We start from the raw sequence: 8,233 nt of genomic DNA, 5'->3' as shown, positions 1-8,233 counted from the left end.
TCTAGGCCGGGCGCGGTGGCTCAAGCCTGTAATCCCAGCACTTTGGGAGGCCGAGACGGGCGGATCACAAGGTCAGGAGATCGAGACCATCCTGGCTAACACGGTGAAACCCCGTCTCTACTAAAATACAAAAAATTAGCCGGGCGTGTTAGCGGGCGCCTGTAGTCCCAGCTACTCGGGAGGCTGAGGCAGGAGAATGGCGTGAACCCAGGAGGCGGAGCTTGCAGTGAGCTGAGATCCGGCCACTGCACTCCAGCCTGGGCGACAGAGCGAGACTCCGTCTCAAAAAAAAAAAAAAAAAAGAAAGAAAATGAGGGCAGACAATGAGGCAATGATGGTGCACAGGAAAAGAAATGGATTAGCTAAGCCTTGGCAGTCTCGTGAATCCCTACAAGTCAGAGTTCGAATTCTGTCACTGCGCTTGACTGGGTGTGGTGCCTTAGAATTACTTCACTTAATTGAGCCTCAGTTTCTCAATCTGTAGAAAATGGCACCAACGATAGCTGTCTCTCAGAGCTGTCCTGAAGGTTAAACGACATTGCAGGCACTCGAAAATGGTAGCTGCCTTGTTGATATTAAGATTAGCAGTATTCTGGCTGGGCGCGGTGGCTCACGCCTGTAATCACAGCACTCTGGGAGGCTAAGGTGGGCAGATCGCTTGAACTCAGGAGTTCAAGACCAGCCTGGGCAACAAGGTGAAACCCCATCTCTATAAAAGATTAACCAGGCGTGGTGGCACATGCCTGTAGTCCCAGCTATTCAGGAGGCTGAGGTGGGAAGATCGCTTGAACCTAGGAGGCAGAGGTTGCAGTGGGATGAGATTGTGCCACTGTACACTCCAGTCTGGGCTATAGAGAGAGACCCGGTCAGAAAAAAAAAAAAAAAAAGCAGTATTCTTTTTAAATTAAAATTTAAAAAAATTATTTTTATTTTTCATCATGATAGGACCTAATCCAAAGCACCACTCTTTGAGACCAGTCTGGACAACAAAGTTAGACCTCATCTGTACAAAATAAGTAAATAAATAAGTCAAAAAACACAAAAAAACCCAAAGCCATTTTCTTCGTCTCAGAGTCTCTGGTTTCTTCGTTTCATTTCCTCAAAGTGGAGTGTTATTGCCACCTCAATCCTTATTCAAGGATTCCATGAGAGAATGTACAGTTCAGCCTAAGCCCCGTGCTGTGGTGGGCCACCTGGTGACATCTATGCGTGGCAAGCCTTATCACTGGGGATACAGCTGAGGCTGGGAGGTTCTGCTCCACACTTTCTGCTTGCGGTCATTGCACCCAGATTCCCAGTCTGCAAAATAAAGCGGACTCCTCTCTGTGCACCTCCGTCCATACATATTTAGAGCGTCGATGATTTTGGAAACCCTTGCCTGTGGGCCATGTTGGAATTCTTACCCTCACTGAAGCTCTGTAGGGTGGGATGTGAGGGAGGGAGCAGACATTGGAAACTGGCCAGGGGACTTCACAGACCCAACAAAGACTTTTTTTCAAGGGTTGATTTGGTAATAGGCAGAGGGGAATTCCAAGGATAAATAATAATTTATGCAAAGAATGCCATCTGCTTCTCTGGTGAAGCATTAGTGCATAATTGCAGGCACAATTTCCTTCCACTCTTGTCCTTTACCATTCAGCTCCTTAAGTCATTATATGGACACCTCCCGAGCTGGCTTTTTGGGTGGGTGGAGAGGCATGGGGTGTCCAGCTTGGATGTTGGCCAAAGACGGTTTGCCACAAAACTGAAATAATTAATTGGAATGCATTAGAGGATTAAACACTAAATACGAACATATTGAAGTTCTGGCCAGTATATCCAAATACGGTGCTGGAAATTAATGAAAACTGACTTCATTGGGGATATAAAATTGTAAATTAAATTTGGTCTTTGAACAAAGAATCTGTTATAGGGCTCTCTAATTAGATTAGGAATCAAAAACTTTACGCCCTACTCCCTCTCCATGCCACCCTAGCCTTACTTTGGCATCTTTGAGAATGTTTTGGGACTCTTTATTTATGTATGAATTCTTTCATCTCTCTCCATAGCTTGGATAACTTCTTGCAGAGGTGGTGAGGGGTAAAGTGGGTTTAGGCAGGGCGAGGTGGAGGTGGGAGGTTTTGAAAGTCATGCTAAAGTACTCAGAGCAGAGGCAGCAAACTTGCTTGAGGACCAAGTCTTGCTTACTGGTAGGTTGGCTTGGATGACAGGTTTTGGCCCTCTCAGCATTTATAACATTTAAAAATAGGTGCCAACACTCACAAGTCAATAGAGTTCACATTAAAAATCTGAATTTGTGCTTTTCCTTAAACGGGCAGACTTGGTAATTCTGGGCCTACATTCAGAAGTGGATGGAAGTTGAGGAGCAGCTGATTTCTTTTAAAAGGGCCAGGAGCTGTTCAGTTTGCCCCAGTCTCTACCGCTCCCATATGCTCAGCCCACTTAATTCATCCATAGTCCCTTTCTGGCTTGTGCCTGTCCTTCATAGGCATTTGTTCCCTGATTTAAAAAGTTTCCTGGTATATTCATGGTTCTGATTATAAGGAAGAATTGCATTCTCACAAAGAAGATTTTTTTTAAAGTTTGTTTAATAATGGTGATATTATTTTAGCTAATATTAGACACATATGTGCTCACGCGCCTGCCTCGCTTTTTAACTTTGTAATGACAGCCTTATTGAGATAAAGTTCACATGCCGTACAATTCATGTACTTAAAGTGCATGGTTCAACAATTTTTAGTTATTCACAGGGTTGTACATCTATCACCACAATCTTATTTATTTTGAGGGAAGGGGTCTCACTCTTATCACCCAAACTGGTGTACAGTGGCCGAATCATAGCTTACTGTGGTTTCAAACTCCTGGGCTCGAGTGATCCTCCCCACTTCTGGCTTCTGAGAATCTAGAACTGCAGGCGTATGCACCTGGCTCATTTTAGAAAACCTTTTACAGACAGGGTCTCACTATGTTGCCTAGGCTGGTCTTGAACTCCTGGGCTCAAGCCATCCTCCCATCTCAGCCTCCAGGGTAGTTGGGATTGAGGGTGTGAGCTGTGGTGCCTGTCCACAATTAATTTTAAAACATTTTCATTTCCCTCCAAAGAAACCCTATACCTATTAGCAGTTACTCCCCATTTCCCACAACATACTCAGCCCTTGGCAGACATCAACTTACTTTCCGTCTTTATGAGTTTGCTTATTTTGGCCATTTCATATTAATGGAATCATACAATGTGTGGTCCTTTGTCCTGGCTGCTTCAATGTGGCATAATCACTTCAAAATTCATCCATAATGAACTTTGGTGATTATGGATGATAATGGTATAGCATTATCAGTACTTCACTTCCTTTTATTGATAAATAATATTCCATTATATGGATACATCGCATTTTATTTATCCACTCATCCATTAATGGACATTTGGGTTGTTTCTACTTTTGGGGGGGTTGTGAATAATACTGCTATGACCATTTCTGTACAAATGTTTGTGGGAGTATACGTGTTCTTTTATCTTGGGTCTGTCTATCTATTGATAGATGGAAATGCTGGATCATATAATTTTGCTTTTTTTTTTTTTTTTGAGATGGGGTCTCCCTCTTTTGCACAGGCTGGAGTGCAGTGGTGCAGTGGAACAGTCTCTACTCACTGCAACCTTTGCCTCCTGGGCTCAGGCAGTCCTCCCACCTCAGCCTCCCATGTAGCTAGGACCACAGGTGCATGCCACCACGTCCAGCTAATTTTCGGTATTTTTGGTAGAGGCAGGGTTTCACCATGTTGCCCAGGCTGGTCTTGGAATCCTGAGCTCAAGCAATCCACCCGCCTTGGCCTGCCAAAGTGCTGGGATTACAGGCATGAACCACCACACCCAGCCTTCATATAGTAATTCTATTCTTACCATATGAGGAACTGCTGAACTGTTTCTCAAAGTGGTTGCACCATTTTATTAATTAATTAGTTAATTAATTATTATTTTTTGAGATGGAATTTTGCTCTTGTTGCCCCAGGCTGGAGTGCAATGGCACAATCTAGGCTCACTGCAACCTCTGCCTCCTGGGTTCAAGCGATTCTCCTGCCTCAGCGTCCCGAGTAGCTGGGATTACAGGTATCTGCCACCACGCCTAGCTAATTTTTTGTATTTTTAGTAGAGATGGGGTTTCACCATGGCAAGGCTGGTCTCGAACTCCTGACCTCAGGTGATCCTTGGCCTCCCAAAGTGCTGGGATTAGAGGAGTGAACCACTGTGCCCGGCCAGCACCATTTTATATTCCTGCCAGCAGTATATGAAGTTTCACTTTCTCCACATCCTTGTCAATACTTGTTATCTGGCTTTCTCTCTTTTTCATTATAGTCATGTCAGTGGGTGTGAAGTGGTATCTTACTGAACTTTTTGACTTACCTTTCTTTTTTGTTTATTTTTTTGAAACAGGGTCTTTTCTGTCACCCAGGTTGGAGTGCAGTGGCACAGTCACAGCTCACTGCAGCCTCGAACTTGAGAGCGCAATTGATACTCCCATCCCAGCCTCCTGAGTAGCTGGGACAGCTGGGACTACAGCCATATGCCACCATGCATGGCTAATGGTTGTATTTTTTGCATAGAGAGTGTTTCACCATCTTGCCTAAGCTGATATTGAACTCCTGGACTCAAGCAATCTGCCCTGCCTCAGCCTCCCAAAGTAATGGGATTACAGGCATGAGCCACCATGCCCTGCCAACACTGAGCAACTTTCTATGCGCTTATTGGCCATTTGCCAGGCCTACTGTAAGTGCTTAGGTCTAGCAAGGCTTTACTCCATGACAGCCTTGGGGATAAGTACTATTGTTACTACCCTTTCCTATCACATGCCAGGCTCAGACTTTTAGTTGCAAGTTTTCTTGTCAACAAATAAAATGAATACTATTCAATGCAAGCACATTTTAGTTCCGACTCAACTGTCAATATATAGTTAGCATTTAATAGTCGGTACCTCAGTAATTCCTATTTACCCTGTTTTTCCTGACTCAGAAACTTTGTACATACTATTTTTTTCCTTGATTAATTATTTCCTTGGTTAATTTAAAAATTTAATTTTTAAATTTAATTTAAATTTCCTATTTAATTTTTTTTCTGGCTATTTCTTTATAAATTTTATTATTATTATTATTATTTGAGATGGAGTCTCGATCTGTCACCAAGGCTGGAGTGCAGTGACATGATCTCGGCTCACTGCAGCCTCCACCTCCCAGGATTCAAGCGATTCTCCTGCCTCAGCTTCCTGAGTAGCTGGGACTACAGGCATGCACCACCACACCCAGCTATTTTTTGTAGTTTTAGTGGAGATGGGGTTTCACCATGTTGGCCAGGCTGGTCTCAAACTCCTGGCCTCAGGTGATCTGCCCATCTGAGTGCTGGGATTACGGGCGTGAACCACCACACCTGGCCTTTCCTGGCTACTTCCTTGATGAATTTTTTCCTTGGCTGATTTTTGTTTATCCTCTACATTTTCAGAGAGACTTTCCTGACCTTCCTGTCTAAATTAGGACCCTTATTATTCTTTCTCACAGCCTGTGGATTTACCATAATAACATTCATTTATTTTTGTGCCTTTACATTTTCTTATCTTTCTTTTAAATGAAAGTTTTTGTTTTATAAATTTGTAATCATGCTATAAATGTTCCTTTGTATCTGCCTTTTTTTCCCATTTCACATTGTGTTACAAAAATTGTCAGCATCATTGAAAGCAAATGTTAAATGGCTGTAAAATAGTCTATTAGGTGATTATAAAATACCTCATTTAATCATTTCCTTTTTAAAATTTGAAATGTGTCATTGATTTGCTCTGGTAAATAACACTGATATGAACATCTCTGGGAATAAGGCTGTTTTTAATATTTAGCATTCTTTGCTTAGTGTAGAATCCAGAATTATTGAGTCAGAGGCATTTGTAAAGTCCTTGATTCATATTGGTAAAGCTTGAGGAAAAAAGGAGATGTTGTAATTTGCACTGCCTCAGGAATATATGAGTGTGCTATACTAACCAGACTCATGTCAGTACTGTTTATTATCATTTTAAAAGCAGCTTTGCTGTAGTCTGCATTTCTTTTACAGTGGAAACACATCTAATAATTGCACAAATGACAGAAGCATATCTTAACTGATACGCCAATTAAAAAATAGATAGTACATTATTAGTGCATTTTCCTAAAGGAGCCCAAGAAAGACTGAATAGGAGCATTTGTAGGTGAGGATAAGAGAATGAAGTGACCTGAATAGGCTTGATAAAATTGCTGATAATGGGATTTGCAGATAAGGCAGAAGGACACACGGCTGGACAATCAGTCCGTAGCTCATTTTTTATGCCTTATCAGAATAGAGGGCTGCTCCCCTGTAAATGATGGCTACACCTGGCAGTGTCATAAAAAGTGCTGTGGGTGGATGGGAAGAGCTTCAGAGATGGCTCCCAATGCATAAGACACAGAACTGAAGATGCTGACAGTTGCAATGAAAGGAGCCTTACAGAACACTGAGAGGTTAGGAGTTTTCAGATATTTTATTGGATTTATTTTCTTTTTATTTTTTTCTTGAGACAAGGCCTCGCCTCTGTCACCAGGCTGAAGTGCAGTGGCATGATCACGGCTCAACGCAGCCCCAACCTCCTGGGCTCAGGTGATCCTCCCACTTCAGCCTCCTGAGTAGCTGGGACTACAGGTGTACACCACCACACCTGGCTAATTTTTGCATGTTTTGTAGAGATGAGCTTTCACTATGTTGGCAAGACTGGTCTCGAACTCTTGGGCTCAAGTAATCCACCCACCTTGACCTCCCAAAGTGCTGGGGTTACAGGCATAAGCCACTACGCCCAGTCTTTATTTGGTTTATTTTACAAGTGGACTATGTTTTTTTCTCTGTAAAATCTCAACATGAAACCTGGGGTGGGGATGGACAGGGGAAAGCAGAAGCGTGATTTGGTCTACACTCTCACTCATCGAGGGCCTTGAGATACTGGCCATTGTCTCCGGGTGAGATTATTGTTATTATTATTATTTTAAGACGAAGTTTCAATCCCGTCGCCCAGGGTGGAGTGCGGTGGCACGATCTTGGCTCACTGCAACCTCTGCCTCTCCAGGTGCGATGATTAATGCAGTCCCAGAGACATACTGAAAGGAGGGAGAGATTTTCAGTCTTTGACTCTCCAATAAGCACTTACATGTGTTTAGTCCCCACAGCAACCCAATCAGATGAGTGCCCATTTTATTTACATTTTACAAAAGAGGTAACTGCAGTGTGGGAAAGTGAGTTTGCCTGGGACTCAAGAATAAATGGTACCAAGGTGGGCAGATCACTTGAGGCCAGGAGTTTAAGACCAGCCTGGGTAATGTGTCAAAAGCCAGTCTCTACTAAAAATACAAAAATTAGCCAGGTGTGGTGGTGCATGCCTTTAGTTCCAGGTACTCGGGAGGCTGAGGCAAGAGAATCGCTTGAGCCCAGGAGGCAGAGGTTGCAATGAGCCAAGGTCATGCCACTGCACTCCAGCCTGGGTGTCAGAGTGACACTATCTCAAAAAAAAAAAAAAAAAAAAAAAAAAAAGAGTAAATGGTGGAACAGGGATTCAAATTCAGGCAGTGTGAAGAGGACAGGATGGAGATTTTGAAACTGGAGAGCATAAGCCAAGCTTAAGTGAATTATCAATGGGAAAATGTGGTTCATTTTGGTTCATCTCTAAAGCTAAATTTTCACTGAGGTTGATATTAGCCAACGTTGGCTTCCTGAAAGATATCAACTAAATCAAGCAGTTGAAGTAAGCAGAAGAGATGGATGGCAGGGAAGGTCAGGAGACCCTCACTTAGCCATTTGAGAGTAAGAGCCTGAAGAAATCAATAGGACATTCCTATTAACTGTCCATTCACTTGTTCTTCCTCAGATTCGTACTTTCGGAACTAGGCAGTGTGGTAGTTAGAGAAGAGAGGATATCAGGTTCCAATACTTTAGTCCCTACTCCATAAATCTGTACTACTGAAACTCTCTCAGCGTCCATCCTTTGTCTTAAAATGGGGATAGTAACAGTACCTACCTCATGGAATTCTTGGGAGGAATAAGTAAGATAATGCATATAATGCGCTTATAGTACCTGGCACATATGTGTTCAATCAATGTAAACTTAATATTTAGTAATTTTTTTTCAACAAATGTTCACTTAGCTTCACTTGTGCGCTATTGGGTTGGTGGAAATGTCTCGGATGTCCCACTAATGGATAA

Source organism: Piliocolobus tephrosceles, chromosome 7 (genome assembly GCF_002776525.5).
Source record: "Piliocolobus tephrosceles isolate RC106 chromosome 7, ASM277652v3, whole genome shotgun sequence".
Lineage (NCBI taxonomy): Eukaryota > Metazoa > Chordata > Mammalia > Primates > Cercopithecidae > Piliocolobus > Piliocolobus tephrosceles.
This window is presented reverse-complemented; position numbering follows the sequence as displayed.